Here is an 18,221-nt window from a genome sequence, read left to right as displayed (position 1 = left end):
TTCTTCATTATTTAGTCTTAGTGGATGAATGGAGAGAAAAACAAGACCTAAGTATTTTGTATTTCAATCATTGCTCTCTTCAACGCCAGAATTTCTGTTTTCTTATTGTTTTATTATTTTTCTTTCTATTAATTAATTTCAATTTGTTTGTGTGTTGTTTTCTTGATTTTATTAAAATGTCTTTCTGTGTTTTCTGTTGCTTACTGAACTGCCTGAAAACAACAAGTCTGGATTGTTTTTCAGGCAAACTGCCGATCTCTATTTCTTTGTGTCAGTTACTTTCAAGTTGTTGTTTTTGTTGTTTTGGTGGTGTCTGTGTTTCCATGATTTTCCGTGTTCTTTGAAGCCCTACATTGCTGTCTATGTCAACCAAATAGTTGCCTCCACTAGTCTTCCCTGACTGACTCCAGGAGCTTAGTCAGTGAGTGATTCTGAGGCATTCTCAGACCTTTTCTATTGACATGCTTCCTCCACACTGTATAACCCTCTTGAAAGGTAATTCTTAAGATTGTATGCTTGCAAAGCTAGGTTTATTACTGCCAGTAAAACTCTTATTTACTTTCCATAGGGTAGTGCTTAATGCTCAGATCTGTGTACTTTCTCCCAACCCTGCACAGCTGGGCGGGCTTTCTGTGGTTGCCCTATAGCCTTCCGCAAAGGCTCACTTTTGCTTCTATTGGGGAAGTGCACATGGAACAGGTGATGGGGTGGGGTGTGAGTGGGTGAAGCATGGGGAACACTAGGGGTGCCTGTGGACCAACTGGAGTATCTGCAGAAGAAGCATGCCAGTGGCTCATTTGCTGGCTTCCTGATAGAGTCTGTGAAGTGGTTAATAGGAATCTGTCTTTTGATACTTTCCATGTGAAGCACAAGAAGCTGAACTTTGAGCTGCTCATCAACCCCAGGTCATGCAATCATGAACTATTATTCTGGATGGGGCAAGAAAAAAATCTGTCTTTCTCTCAGCTTTCTGCACAGCTGTAGAAGTTGAGTACTCACTCATGTGCTCTCACTTTCCCCAAGGGAAAAAGCGGGCTGAGATGGTCACTCTGGGCAGTGAGCTGTGCCACCCTCAGAGAGGAATGGATGCTGCAGGCAAAGTGAAATTCTTTCTCTTACCCTCTTTAAAGCATCCAACCTCATATTTTTTTTTTCTTTCTGTACCTGTAGCCTAGAAATTTTCCATTCCCAAACTTCCACAAAGGCTTTCTTTCATCAGTGGGTGACTGTAAAAATTGCTGTAACTTGGGAGGAAGAAAGTGGAAAAACTCCTATACCACCTCAAACAAGGAGAAATGTTATCGGATGTTTTTTCCAGAACATTGCCTTTAGCCAAATTAAGGGTTATAGCAAATACTTCATTAAGGAGAGTCAGAAACTGATTTGAAACTAATTCATAAAAAATAGTTTTATTGATGTATAGAAAATGTATATAATTTTAATTCATAATAAACATTTCTGTCACATTCTTATGCTATTCTGTAGTTCATGTATACATTATGATAGCATATTTCCAACATCCATTGCTTTCTTGCGGTTTATGTAAAAATATTAAATTAAATTTAAAATTTTAAGTAATTTATACATTTTGACTAGGAATAGTTTAATTAATATCTGGGATTTATTTTGATTAAATATTATTTTAAATTAATAATAAATATTATGTGCAATACAGTTGTGGGTTCCAACACAATTGCCTGAGATTCTGTAGTTTCGCTCTTCAGATAAATGCAAGGATCAGTAACCAATGTATATCACAGTCAAATTCCAAAGTCTTTTGCTGCTACTTCAGAACACTTTGATCTCTTGGCCTGAACAAAAGAACAGATCAAAATTCCAGGAAAGGAGCTAAATGACAATGTCATACCTATTTGTCTGATGCAGAGTTCAAAACACTGGTAATCAAGATGCTCACAGAGTGAACTGAGCTTGGTTACAAAATGAAGGAACAAATGGAGGCCATCTGAAGTGAAATAAAGCAAAATATTCAGGGAACCAACAGTGACAGGAAGAAAACCAGTACTCAAAGCAACAATTTGGAACAGAAAGAAGAAATAAACATCTAACAGAACAGAATAAAGAAACAAGAATTCAAAAAAATGAGGAGAGGCTTAGGAACCTCTGGGACAACTTTAAACTTTCCAATATCCGAATCATAGGGGTGACAGAAGGAGAAGAACAAAAGCAAGAAATTGAAAACTTATTTGAACAGATAATGAAGGAGAACTTCCCAAAACCGGTAAAGGAAATAGACTTCCAGGAAGTCCAGGAAGCCCAGAGAGTCCCAAAGAAGTTGGACCCAAAGAGGAACACACCAAAGCACATCATAATTAAGTTACCCAAAATGAAAGATAAAGAGAGAATCCTAAAATCAGCAAGAAGAAGGGAAAGAGTTACCTACAAAGGAGTGCCTATTAGGTTATCAGCTGATTTCTCAATAGCAATCTTGTGGGCAAGAAGGGGCTGGAAAGAAGAATTTCAAGTTACGAAAGGCGAGGCCCCACATCCAAGATTAATCTATCCAGCAAAGCTTCCATTTAGAATGGAAGGGCAGATACAGTGCTTCCCAGGTAAGGTGAAGTTAAAGGAGTACATCATCACCAGCCCCTTATTATATGATTTGTTAAAGGGACTTATCTAAGAAATTGAAGATCAAAAACTATGAACAGTGAAATGAAAACAAACTCACAACCAGCAACAACTAAACCTAAAAAAAAAAAAAAGAAATAAAGAAAGATAAACAACAAAAGCAAAAACTAAGCCAACAACTAGAACAGGAACAAAATCATAGAAATGGACATCACATGGAGGGTTTTCAGTGGGGAAGGGGAGGGGAAGAATAGGAGGGGAAAGGTACAGGTAATAAGAAGCATAATTTGTAGGCATAAAATAGATGGGGAGAGGTTAAGAATGGTATAGGAAATAGAGAATTCAAAGAATTTATATGCACAACCCATGGACATGACTAAGGCGGGCAGAATGATGGAGGGTTGGAGGAGCAGGGTGGAGGGGGGATAAAGGGGGCAAAGTTGGGAAGAAAAAAAATAATACTATAGTCTAAAAGCCCCACTCTGCTAATTAATAAAAACTCTAGAAAGTATACAATAAAAATAAAAAATATTTATATTATTTACATTGAACAGTGATAGAAAACTATAACCAGTTACAATGTTATGCATTAGTCCCCCTGGAACATTCTTAAAGCATAATAAAAGTTTAAATTTCTGTTAAAAGCTACTATATTTTGCCTTCTTATTACTTATGTGTTTTTCAAATTGTTAACCTTGCTTTCAAAAGCTGTAAATCATTTTTCTAACAGAACAATTGATTGAAGCAGCATGCCTACAGATATTGCAGTTATTCTGTGAGAAATAACCAAATAGTTTTCCAACTTTAAGAATCCATAAAATACAGAAGTCATTATTATTGGCATCATAACTTGATTGTTGATTCATTTATCACACTATTTCATGCCATGCAGTTACTCTGATATTTGTGCCAAATCAGTTGCTGTCAATCTTAGTAATAAGATCTGCTACAATCATTTAATTTTTGGTAGTAAATTGTCTTATTCAGAAGAAGTGTCAGTCTATAATGTAAACTTTTTTTTAAATTAAATTTATTGGAGTGGCAATGGTTAAAGGATTATATATGTTTCAAATGTGCAGTTCTATGACATGTCATCTGTATAGTGTGTTGTAAGTCAAATCATCTTCCATCACCACACATTTGATCCCTTTTACCCTTTCCTATGCTCCACCCCCTTTCCATTGGTAACAACAATATTGTTGTCTGCATCCATGAGTTTTTGCTTGTTTTTCTCCTCCATTTGTTGCTTTCAGTTTTATATACCACATATGAGTGAGAGCATGCTATTCTCAAGTTCCATCCATGTTTTTATAAATGGCAGTACTTGGTCTTTTCTTATGGCTGAGTAATATTCCATTATATGCATGCACCAAATTGGAAAGCCACATGCAAGAGAATGAAACCAAACAACTATTTGCCTCCATATACAAAAAACTAACTCATAATAATCAGAGACCTAAATTAAGATCTGAAACAATAAATTACTAAACTTATGGACTTTGGTCTTAGAGAGGATTTTATGAATGTGACCCCAAGGCAAGACAAGTGAAGGCAAAAATAACTGAATGGGAATATATCAAACTGAAAAATCTTCTGCACAACAAAAAAACACCACCACCACCAACAACAACAACAAAAAAGGCAATCAACTGAATGGGAGAAGATATTTGCAAGCAACAGCTCTGACAAGGGATAGATATTGAATTAAAATAGTTTTGAAAATACATTTAGAACTACTAAAGGTAGGTGTGTTGCAGCCAGTTGAGTCCAGACAGATCCATTGTAGCTTCAGGAGATGGAAGAAAACTCACAGAGCTGTGGGAGTGCTTGACATGCCTTTATTTAGGGGTGGGTGAGCCACACACACTGAAAGCTGTGTGTCTGTCTAGTGAGAAGCTCCTACTTGTTTAAGTGCTAGAAGTGAACAAAGCCAGCAAAATGCCAGAAAATTACGTAACGTAAATCTGTGAATGTGAGGCCTGTTATGGGAACAGTTCATCAGCCCAGTCTCAAGGCTATGAGAACACTAGTTATTGGGCCTCTCCAAGGCTATGGAACACTGCTTCCCTTAGTTTCCCAGACACCTGGGTGAGGAAGCCAGACTGCCTGCATTTACTTACCCTACAGTAGCTAATAAATATTGTGCATTTACTATAATCAAATGATTTTTATTAAATATGAAATTATTTGCAAAACATGTATAATCAGTAAGGATGGTAGAAGAATATTAAATAAACAACCATGAGGTTTAAATTGTAGGGAAGAGCTCATCAGATATTCTGGTTTTTAGGGTTAAAATCTTTTAAGAGTATATTTTGTAAATGCTGGTTATTCTACCTAAGGTCAAAGTAGATGAAACATAATAAATCATTCTCCTTTGTTTTCTGAAAACACTTTAAAACTATCATCTCTGCTATTTTTTAATATATTTCACTAGTAGTACAAATAAAATAGAATTTTCTCTCTGATAGCACCTTGATCATTTTAAGAGACTAGTACTACTGCACTTTTATTTCTTGTTATCCTTTTTTCCTTTATTCAAATGAACAGCTAATTAATAGCCTCATCTGTATTTGAAAGGGGAACTCATTAACCGAAGTATTTCTCTCTAAAATATTGATCTTTGAAAGTATCCACTTTGATCACATTCTTCAAATTATTAGGCACTTCCTTTTCTCCTCTACTTTCCTTCCCTACTCAGGTGTACACATGTGTGTTACAAACTCACATGCACACACATACAGTTCTGCCTTTATACCTTTATATCTTCAATACCATCAAAAACTCCCCAGTGCCATCTGCTTTATTATTCCTTCAGGGAATATCATGCTTTAGAATCTCACTAATGTTCCTATTTCTTGTCCTAGTCATGCTTGGAAATGGTACAGAAAGTCTATTTGTGACTGGAAGGAAAAAGACACACACAGAGAATGCATTTATTTTCTTCCCCATAAAGAAGACACAGAGACCCTACCCAAAGTCCCATTTTTACCACCTGTCTTCACTCAGGGAAATTTTCCATCTGTGTTAATAAAACAACCTCCTAACTAGTTCTTCTCCAACACTCCCTGTTGGAGGTTGCATGTGTCCCCCAAAGGATGACAGGTGCAGCAGCAACCCCAGGCATGCATGCATGTAGACATGACCTTGGATGTACACAGTACCTTTATAGATGTACTCAAGTTAAGATGAGGTCATGCTGGAGTAGTTTAGCACCTACTTAATGATCAGTATTCTTAAAAAAGAAGGACATTTGAACACAGAGGTAGACAGGGATACTGCCACATGAAGAGTGAGGCAGAACCTGGAGTGATGCATCAACAAAATCCAGGAACATCAAGGATTGCCAGCAACTACCAGAAGCCAGGAAAAAGCAAGGAAACTTCCTCCCCTTAGATTTTCAAAGAGAACACATTCCTGCCAACACCTTAACTTCAGACTGTGAAATTATAAACCTCAGTTATTTTAAGGTGGCCAGTTTGTGGTGGTTTGTTACGGCAGCTCTGACAAATTGATACACTCACTTTCATTTCAGTCCCAACAGAATAGCAGAAAGACCCTTTATCCTCATAATATATTCTTATCAGAACTCTGAGTGATATTTTAAAATACATACCAAATCTTGCCACTTTTGTACTCAAAATGCTCTAGTATCTCTACAATTCTTTCACAGTAAAAGCCATTATATTATTAGTTCTGCTGAGCTATATTTGATCTGGCCCTTGGTAGTTCTCCCATCTCAATTCCTAGACTAAATTTTGTCTTGCTCACTCTGCTTTAAGCAACTGGCCTTATTGTTCTTAAAATACAGCAGAGAATTTGTTTTTAGGCCATAGCATTGTGAATTCTTTGTGCCTGGAATATATTTTGCTCAGATGTTCATGTACTTAACTCCCTTATTTCATCATTTGTTTGGGCTATTGCCATAGCTTTTATCTTCTAAATTCTATAGATGTTAATAAAATTTTAAAAATATTTTATCTCCCCCTGCTAGAAGATTTTTAAAATAATATCAGTTTTCCTTCCCTACATTAGAGCTCCTCCATCCAATACAGAGGCCACCAGCCACATGTAGCTGTTAACCTTTTCAGAGTGAACATGTGCTGTGTGAAATGCACAGCGGTTTTCAAAAACTAAATATGAAAGAAATGTAAACTATATGTCATTATAGTCATATATTGATTATATATTGAATTGATAATCTTTTTATAAGGTTAAATAAAATACAAATTTTCACTTTTATTAATTTTAAAGTGTGGCTTCTACAAAATTTTGAATTGCATTTTGTCTCAGAATTCTGACCTGCATTAAATTGCAGTTATATATTTCTACTTAATATAATACATAACTTCAAAGTGTACCTATAAGTTTTGGCTCTGAAAAGGTATATTCTTATAAACTGCAAGAACCTTACACTCAAGCAAAATCTAATTTATTGGTAATAACACCTGAAATGCAAAGTCGATAGGTATGTGTCAATAATCCAACTTAGTTTCCAAATATTGAGTTCTATTCAAATTATATCAAATTTAAAAAATCTGCCCACAAATTGAGTGTTAAGTTGGAATTATAGTGTCTGGAAATTTGTATTAAAGTAGGAATACAGTATGGTATCAATACCTCAATATTATAAGACTATGGGCAAAGTCATGGGTACAAATAAAAAAAAATAAAATGCATTTTATTAAATTCTAAAAAAAATAAGTTTCTTTTGGAAGAATGGTGACCTGAGTGACATGGATTTTAAAGGTTGGGAAGGGACAATAGGAAGAATGAGTGCTGAAGTGGTCACACATCTTAGAAACCACATTTGTATATAATGAAAGAACTTCTGAATGTACTTCTAAACTTAAAAAGTTATTACTTTATAGTGATTTTGGTGAAATGTAAAGGCAACTGCAGGCATAATTTAAAGGGCTTTCACATTAAAAACTGCTTATTTTGTGAGCCTAGTTTTGTAAGTGAAATTGTATATAAATAGATTTATTAAAAATGATATTATCCAAAACAATGCATAGCTTTAAAATTATATCTTAATTTCAAAAGTAATATTTTATTTATACAACTCATGTTACACCATAAATCTAACTTTGAAATATATGTATCACATGAGCTATGCTTCTAAGAGCTTTTGATCTTCTGATAAAGTAGAACATTAGCTGTCATCTCAAGATATAAGACATCAAAGATTAGTCTATTATATGGATGGAAAGAGAAAAAAAAATTTGAGTGTTATTTTTGAATGGTAGGAATCAAAACAATGTCATTTCATCCTTACATTCCCCAAACTAAAGCATTGTTATTCAGAGTTCTTTAGTTTTGGTGCTTCCATGGCATGTGTAGCTGTACCAGCACACACATAAGCACACTATCAACAAATACCAACAAGAAGTGAAAGTTATTGTCAACTCACCAACATTCATCCCTCCTTTAGTCCATTGTTACAGAATTATAAATTGAGATATGGACATCTAATAGTAACTATGTTTCTCAGCCTGTTTGTTTTTTGCTGTGAGGTGTGGCCTATGACTGATCTCTAGGTGAAAGTGAGCTAAATTATGTATGGCAATTTTGGTTCTAGTCCTGTAAAATTAGGTATTTACTTTCCCATGCTGTCTTCACCTTTCCACAACCTTGAGAATGGCCATCAGAATATCCAGTTTGACACCCCAGAGAAGGTGATGATGCCCTGTAGGATCGTAGAGTGACAAGGTGGTACTGATCTTGGTTTCAGTACCAAATGAATGAAAGGAGCAGAGCTACCTTACCAACCTGGCCCTCTTACCTCAGGACTAGTATAAGGAAGATACATTTGGATTTCCTTACCCCACTCTATTTTGGGACCTCTTATTACATCGGCTTATCCTTTAGCCTACTTAATAAAATGCGCACCTAGAAAATATCTCACAAAGCAAAGCAGACAGTTTTTATATTAGTTTACTATGAATTATTAGCTATCTCCCATAACACATGCACAAGGAACAGATTATCTTAATTCCATTAATCTTGTTCTCTCCTGAAAGCACTATTCATCTAATCCCAATCACTTAGCAATGAAATTACTCAGATTCTACTTCCATAATTAAGGATCATCACCTCCCATTGATAAGTAAATGTAGTGACTTTTATGAACGTTCTATGCCCCATGAAATTCAATACATTGTGCTCTAAATTGGAGCTTATTTGTTCAAGAGCATTTTTGAGAGTTTCTTAGTTTTATACTACCCAGTTTATGAAATTGTCTTCTTTGCATTTATAACCCCGATCAGGCAGTGTACCATCTGAGGCGCAGCATGTCAGAAAGGTAAAAAATGTAGCTTGACATTCATCAGGGCCCAAGGTTCCCAGCTCTATGTGTCTCAGAAAGTTATTTTTATTTTTACATAGAAATGAGGACATCACTAGTACCTAACCCACTTGACTGTGGATATCCAACAGGGTAGTAGGTATAAATTGTTAACCATAGTGACAGACACATAGTAAACTAAAAATTATTTTATTATATTTTCATATATGTCCAAAAAGTAATATAATTTTATATTTAGGTTGCCTTTTAACCCAGTAAACTGTTAAGAATTTTTGATAAATATCCTGCTAAACAAGATCTCAAAATATCCTCTTTCTATTAGCTCAGGCTGCTATAACAAAATGCCATAAATTACAAGGTTTATCAATGACAGAAATTTATTTTTCACAGTTTTTAAAGCTGAAAATCTAAAATCAGTATGCCGGCCTTGCTGGATTCTGGAAAAAAGCTCTCTTCTGGGCTAGAGATAGTGGACTTTTCAGTGTATCCTCACATAAGAAAAAAAGAGAGCAGGCATCTCTTTCCTGACTCCTCTTACAAGGGCGCTCATCACATTCATGTGAGCTCCACCTCCATGACCTCGTTTAATTCTAATGACCTCTAAAGATTCCTACCTCTTAAATGCCATCACACTGAAGATAAAGCTTAAATACACGACTTTTGGAGTGATACAAACATTCAGTCTATGACGATCCCACTTGAAAACTTTCTTGCCTATATCTGCTAGCTATCAGAAATCCTGGATGATCCTATTTCTGGAAATCCTGATTCAACAGTTCCAAATCATTTTTTATGTCTTCCCTCTTCTTCTCCCATCACACTGACTTAATCCCTGTGTTCTATTCATTATATATTAGCTACTGGATTTTTCAAATTTGTTAGTCAACACATGTTTATTTAATACATAAAAAATATTTAACAGACATGTCACTGGGAATATAGAGGGAAACAAGAAAAATTCATCCATTAACTCATAGAAATTGCGGGATATAGATATAAATAAATTAACATAGGTTTTATGCTCATGTTAATTTTTACTTAATGATTTTTCTCATATTGATTGATTTAAAATGTATATAGTATTATTGATGAACTTTGATAAATATATATAACCCACAACCAAAATCAAGACACTGAAAATTTTCTTTGTCACAAAATTTTCTTCTGGATCCTTTGTACTTAATAATTTTCAACCCTGGGGACTTGCAACCACATATATGGTTTTGGTTTCTATATTTTTGTAGTTTTCCCAGTTGTATATCAATGGAATTATACAATTGACAGTTTTGTGCATCTGTCCTATTTCAATTAGCAAAATACTTTGAGATTCACCAATATAATTGCATTTATTTCTATTCTATGCATTATCCTATTGAATTAATATATGAAAATGTGTTTATTCATTAATCAGTTGATGGCTATTTGAATTCTCCCAAATATGTGGCTATGTGAATGAAGCTGTCACAGATGCTGATGCAGATGTCTTGTTGTGAACATGTGTGTGTATCTCTTGGCTATAAACCTAAGAGTAGAACTGCTAAATCATAGAATAAATGTACATTAAACTTTAAGAAACTATAAAATTCTTTTTCAAAGTAGATGATTCACTTTGCATTCTCACCCACAATATATGAGAGTTCCCTTTGCTAAATATCTTTGTCATCTCTTTTTATTGTTAAAAAATAAAAAATTTTGCTTTTATTTATCTTTGGTTTTGATTTTTGTCTTTTCCTGTCCATTAATTATATAATAGTCTGATAATGCTATTTAATTTGTATTTCCCGAATTACCAATAATATTAAGCATCTTTTCAAGTTCTTAGTTGTCACTGCTATTTATTCAAATTGTTATGCCTTTTAAACATTTTTGTGATATATTTTTGCTCATCTAAAAATTTTTGTATTTTTTCTTATTAACTTGATGTATGATTTCTTTGTGTGTTATAGGACATCTTCTCTCTCAGAATAGAGTTTTGAATTTTTTTCAGTCTGCTTTTTGCTTATTCATTTTCCTAACATGATGTTCGAGGAAGTTTGTTTTGTTTTGTTTTGTTTTGTTTTGTTTTGTTTTATGAAGTCTAACATAACACTATTTTCTTTTACAGTTCATGGTTTTTGACTTACCTACAAATCTTTAACCTAGCCCACAAAGATTTTCTTATATATTTTTTAAATCCTAATTTTTCAGATGTTATATTTAGACCTATGGGTCATCACAAAAATTTTGTAAGTAAAGTGGGCGTTGATTCTTATCTTTACACAGGTTCATCCAGGCAGCCCAGGATGAATTTTATCTTTAAAGTAATCTGTTGGCACTGTATTAACTTGACACCTTTGTCACTGATTAATTGACAATATATGAATGTTTAGTTTTGTTCTAGGCTATGTATTTTGTTTTATTGATCTATTAGTTTATCTATAAACTTAGCATTGACTTTATTGAAATATTTATTTTAGATTTTATTTATTTACTTTTAGAAAGAGGGGAAGGGAGGGAGAAAGAGAGGAAGAGAAACATCGGTCAGTTGTCTTTCACACATGCCCCAACCAGAGAGAGGCCCACAAACCAGGCATTTGCCCTGACCTAGAATCTAACTGGCAACCTTTTGCTTTTCAGGATAATGTTCAACCAATTGAGCCATGCCAGTCAGGGCTATTGGAATAGTTCTTAAACTGATAAACTCACTAATTTTTGATAGCTCCATGTGCATTTTTAAAAATTTTTCTGGAGTCATTATGATGTTTCTGTATAGATAGTTTTATACGCCATGTAACCTGAAATATCCATAGGTTTTAGAAAATAGGATATTGACATTTGGGGAGCTGTTATACTTTCTACCTTAACTTTTCAATAGAAAATAAAAATATAATTAAATATAATGTGGTTATCATGGACATAATAAAAAGGACTAACTGAAAGCTAAAAGCAGTAAGATTAAGAGTGCTAACAATAAGAAAATAAAAATACTGAAATGATATTGTAACTTGAAGAGGAATAGAGAATGTGTATCACTGGAGAAGCATGAAACACATAAACAGAAATACTTTTCAGTCTAAGTATTATGAAAGACTTAAAACAGTTAGAATTATGTCACATTATATACTTTAAATATGTATAAATATTTGTATGTATAAATATATCTATGTAATTACCTTTCCATGATGGCTTAGGAGTAAACACTAATATAATAATAAAGATGGCCTAATATACTCTTAAGATTACCCTATTTTTATTGATTTCATAATTATCACATTAATTCAATTATATTTTTATTTTTATAGCATTCTGAATATTTTCATGCTATTAGCACTCTGACTTTCATTTATAACTTCTTTCTCTCTTCCTTCTCAGGTTTCATAAAAGCCCCCCCCAAAATGAAAAAGTAAAAGTGTTTCCTAAAACTACCATTTGCATTGTACACTCAGGCAGAAGATATGGCACTCTAAATCTGTGCTCCAAATTTACTTTCACCAAATTACAAAACTTGAATAAATCACTTAATTTCCTCAGGTTTCTGCTATCATATTTATGAATATGGAATAAAGTAAATTCTTTTTTTAAATCCCCACCCCAGAATCCCAGGATATGTTCACTAATCTTAGATGGAGGGAGATGGAGAGAATAAAAAATAATAATAATAAAACAGAGAGAGAAAAGGAGAGAGAGAGAGTGCAAAAGAGAAACACTGATGTAAGAGAGAAACATTGATCAGTTGACTCCCATATGCACCCTGACCAGGGATTGAACCTGCAGCCTAGGTATGTGCCCTGAGTGGGAATCCAACCCATAACCTCTTGGTGTATGGGAAGTTACTCCAAACAACACAACCAGCTGGTAAGTGCAGTAAATTATTCTTGAATCAATAAAATTATAGGCAGAAACTTACTCAAGCTGGGTAAGTCCAAAGAGATCAATTCGTTGAATAGTTGTCAATAGAGTAGATGGAAACCCAGAGCATCCCATGACAAGTAATTGGTGGGGGGTGGGGGTAGCATTGGGGAAATGGGGAACCTTTATTCTTACAGGTAGGCCTAAAGAGACCAGACGACACAGCAAACTGAAACATGGACAGATCTTGGGCGGTGAGGACCACCTGACAGAAATTCCGGAATGTGCTTTCAGTCCACAGTCACAGCCAGCTCTCAGTAGATGGAGAACCGAGAAAACATGCAGCCCTGCTAACTCCTCACCTTCCATCTGCCTGCATGCAGATGCTCACCTCCTCCAACATGTGATAGGCTGTGATCTGGGCAGTTCACCCAACTTCTTTGAGACTTTAATTCTTTATGGTAAGTTTACTGTGAGTTAGTTTTAAATATCTGCAAATCATTAAAACTGTGTTTGGCATTTAATAAAAGCTGAGGAATTTTTATCACAATTTTTATTAGTATCACAGGCTTGTTGGTTGTGGGGAATTAATTGATAACAGAGTAATAAAATTGGCATGTAGGGCAAACATTAAAAAAAGAAGTGGTAAATAATTAAAAATAAATTAGTTTATTCAGCACTGCGTAGTTAATATATGTTGGGAACTTTTCTAGGCTTTGGAAATAGTCCATGGCAGTAGGTATACCTTACATTAAACTTCAAGATGACAGAATATGACAGAATTGAATTTTGAATAAAAGCAGTTAAACTGGAATGTAAAATAATCAATTTTGTATTTTTCTAAGATAGCTGCAGAAGCAGTTTATATGATGAATATAATGAGGGAGGGAGTGACTTGGAAAAATCAATTAGCAAAATATGTGACAGTCAAATCGCATTCCTTTTTAACAAGAGGACAATCTTTGGCTATCTCCTATCTGGGAGCCAGAGTCTAAAAGAAAGCATCGGAAAAAAGTTAATCAAAACAACAGTGTCATACATTTTGAAAGTAGAGTTTTTCTTTCAGAACTATTAAAGCTGTTCTATAGCCTTGAGAATTCCACACAGAATGAATTCAAGAAGAATTCATATAAGGAATACAAAGGAAGAATAAGATATAATCCTTGGTTTATTTTATGAGCTATATTAATGCGGAAGAAATAGTTATATTGACATTGTATCATTTTACAAATTTCTCATCTGAACATTTAAAATAAAATGGAAAATTTAAATTAAATATCTTGCTACTTGAAAACAAATGTGAGTAATATATGCTATTCTTAGCATGATAAAGGATCTATACAGTTTTGTATAAGAAAGACTGTCCCTGAGCAAAGAGAAAAATCATAGCCAAGCGTGAAAGGGGAAGTTTGTCCTGCCTCACTCTTGACTTGGCTTCTGCAGTTTTTACATGAAACCAGGCCACACACATATATGTAACATAAGCTTTCTAAAGGAGACACACTACATATAATTTTATTTGGAGGATTCCATATAATTATCTGTGAAATGTTATAATGACATTCAAAGGAAATAATTATTAGATGGTACAGCATAAATTAGTATTATGTAGTGTGGAATAGTGAAAGCAAAGAGGTAACTTGATATTAATCAAGGGTTTAAATATTATTGGTGCTTCAGGGTTTTAGCATGTTGGCTTAAATGCATGGGTCCTCAAGCTAAATTATGGAATTTGAATCACGGCTCCATAGCATGCAGCCTATGCATGACTACCTAGCGGAAGTCACTAATCCTGAGTGTACCTAGTTGCTCCATCACTAAAATTGGCATCATGGTCAGAATTTAATATAAAACACATATAAGAATGTTTTCAAATATTTAATGTGTCTTCCATGGTTGATCTTATTATTGTTATTATTGATATAAAGAATATACTGTCCTACTTAGCAATTAAGAGTTACAGAGAGCCTCTCACCCTTTTACATCCTATCTCACTCTCTGTCGCTCACTGGCTTTGTTTTCTTAGTCATGTCACATAACCCTTAAAGCATACTTCTTCATCTGTAAAGTACAAAGTACGTGTAAGGGATTGATAACATTTACTGTCCTTCAAACTGTCAAAATCTCTAATGATTGAAAACTAAAATGAGAGACTCTTTATCAGCAGCATTGTTGATATTTTGAGAAGAACTTGTAAAGAAATTGTAAATCTCGGAAGACATCTAAATACTCACTGAACTTGGCAAATCCATTTGGCTTCACTTTCTGCTCAGAATAAATGCTGCTTTTCTGGCTGTTTGTGTCATATATGCACCTATCGATGGGAGACCCCATTGTAAATGTCAATGTCATTATACAGACATGCATGCACACACACATGTACACATACGCAAAAGAGGAATAATTTTTTTTGCCTTTGTTGAGTTGGGAGGTTTTGTAGAACCTGCCCTATTAAAACTGAAAAGTTAAAGGTAAAATGTAACAGTTTGTCACAATTATGTTTCATATTGGCAGGTGTTCTGAACTTTCTGTTTGATAACTAGACATATAAATTTCAGTTCTTAAAGCTTTGCAGCCAATTTAAGGGCTCATTTATTTCACTGACAGCAAGATGTATGTGCAGCCTGGCATACTGGATGTCTGGGGCCAAAATCGGCACTTTGTTGCTTGCTTGTCTCACGGGGAGTAAATAGTAGCAATTTTTCAGCATAGGCATACTAACACAAGGTGTTTAGCAAATAAACGAGCATAAGATGACCTGTGGTGTCCTGAAATTACTAAAATTCATGAATAATAAAATGATCTATAGATTGTTAGCAGAGGGCTACAGCACAGGCTAATTTGCAGCCAGTGAAGCTTTGCAGGATAATTTATAACTTTTGAAAATTTAATGACTTCATCAATTTTTACCTATTTTTTACCAATATAATCTCCCTGAATACCACTTTCAGTTATGATTTCATGTAAGAACATATCTAAGGTCTAGGTTATTAAAATTAAGTTTGCTATATTTAGATTTCTTGATTGTTTTAAATATATAACTCAGAATATAATGAAGAAAAAACTTTAGATTGTATGTGTTTTCATAAGGAACTGTTATGAAAAGAGCCTCAGTATACAAAACTAATTGTGTATTTTGATGCCATTAGTTCAAGTGCATTTCATTTCCCTTTTGACAGTTAAGCCTTTCACTTTAAATTCAAGTATTAACACCAATTCATTTTTTCTTTGCAAATGTCATAGGAAAAAATGTTACAGAAATAAAAATGCACATGCCTTCTTATACTTAAACCACTTGGAGAATATTTTAAATAATTCTGTAAAAATGCAAGTAATGCTTGAACATGAGTTTGATGTTCTCTCGTCCAAAGACAAATAGTTTCCTTAATATTCCAAAATATGTCTGCATGTTTTCTCTTATAATACTTACACTTTATAATTGATTTACTTAGCTTGCTTATTAGATTATATTTAGACTATAGCTTAATAATGCTATTTCCCCAAATTTTCTGATGTTTGAAATTAAAAACTTTGTATCAATCTGTCATGTATACGAATGATGTAACTTTTTATAGACACCCACACTTTTTAGATTTTTCTAAACATTGTTGAATCTGTTTATTCAGGATGGTCTGATTATTAGCAAAAACCAAACTTATTTTCTGTCAATGTTTAAACATTTAGTAAACAAGCTGGGTTATGTAGGCACTTTCACAATGGAATGTGAACAGAAAGCAAGAAAACTATTTTCATTTAAAGTAGAGGGCAATTCAAAAGGAAGTGTTGCAATTACATTTGGAATAGTGGTATATAAACCTGGTGTGTTGATGATATGTAAATCCTTTGAATTTTAGTGATTTTTATGAAAATCTTTATACATTTCTTATATTAATTTTTTTACTTATTTTCAATCTATCTAGTTCAGTAGAATGCATATTTATCCACAGTGTTTTCTTACTGAAGGTTTCTCTTCTGTTTCACAAAAATACATTATTTCTGTGAACTAGAAATGAAATCACTTGTAGTTTTTGATAAATTTCTTATTTCTTGTTTTTTTAAATAGAAATAGAATTCTACATTGCATGAAAATTTAATAACTACAAATTTAATCTACTGTGTATTAGTATACATGTAACTACTAATAATACATTATTGCTACTATTACCTATAATCTATGGCAAGTATTTTATATATTAGTTCATTAGCTCCTCATGACCTTGCATTATATGAATTAATATTGTAATACACATGCCAGCTATCTGAGGCTAATAAGTAGAAGAAACATTTCAAGACCTTGCATATCTTGAGTGAAAAAACAACATTCAAATTCAATAGGAGTGTATCTAAGTTGTGTGCTCTTTTCAAAATACCTCAAGTTGTTCCAAGATCCATCTGAAATAAATACGAACTTATTTTAGTTGTGGTTTTATGATGTGTACTAAAAATAGTAAGTTTTTTTGAAATTTAAGTTACATGATTCACAACTTATTGTGGTAACCTACTATTTTATACTTATTTCTCAGGACAGTTTTTATTTATCTCTATAGACTCTATTGTGCTTCCCCAATTTTCTGCTGCCTCTTACACTATTACTTGGTATAATGAAAGAATATAAGGAATAAACTAGTTTTATAATCTTGTCCATGTTCCTGCTATTTAAGTCCTAGGCTTCTATTTTTTCATCCATAAACATGACAAACTAATAGAATTTATCATAACAATCCTGGTATTGGTGAGTACTGCATAGTGCACATGATAGCTCTGAAGTACTCTAACTGTAATTCCTGTGAAATGAAGAGACAGTGAGAATTAAGAATTGAAATATTACTATGTTGCAAAAATGTTAATAAACTACTGAAATGGAGAGAGAAAGTGAAGGGGAGAGATGGAGGAAAGGTCAAGAGGATGAGGAAAAGAGGGATGGAGGGGAAAGGAGAAGGACACCTATCTGGAGATAAAATGATTCATTTCAAATGGAGTTAGAGAAAAAGCAATTAATTTCAAATTAATTTTTAGTTGCCAAAAGTTGTGCAGTATAAATGTGGCATCAGAAAAGACTTTTAGAATCAAAAAGGTCAAAGTGAATTATCAGCAGTCAATAACTTACTTAGTTTGGATATTTATTTGATCTTAGCTCATTGTTTTCTTGGGCAGGCTGAGTCACTACAAGGTTCTGAGTTGAGATGGACAGAAAATGAATAATGTAATTGAGCAAGTAATACATATTGAGAAATGTATTCTTTAGGAGGAATTGGCATGCTGATGCACTAAAATGAAAATGTGAAGTGAAAAAGAAATGCTGTCACAATGAATTTGACATATTAAATGAACTATCATCGAACACAGTTTGATATGTAGGGACCCTTAAATTCTCACCTGTTTTTCCTGTCAGTAGTATTCATTTTCCTTTTTTTTTGTTGACTGACTGTTAAAATATTTTTTTAGACATTTTCTATTATACAGGGTCCAGCACAAGCAATGCCCTTTTTTATTACAA

The sequence above is a fragment of the Phyllostomus discolor genome, chromosome 11, assembly GCF_004126475.2.
Source record: "Phyllostomus discolor isolate MPI-MPIP mPhyDis1 chromosome 11, mPhyDis1.pri.v3, whole genome shotgun sequence".
NCBI classification, from domain to species: domain Eukaryota; kingdom Metazoa; phylum Chordata; class Mammalia; order Chiroptera; family Phyllostomidae; genus Phyllostomus; species Phyllostomus discolor.
This window is presented reverse-complemented; position numbering follows the sequence as displayed.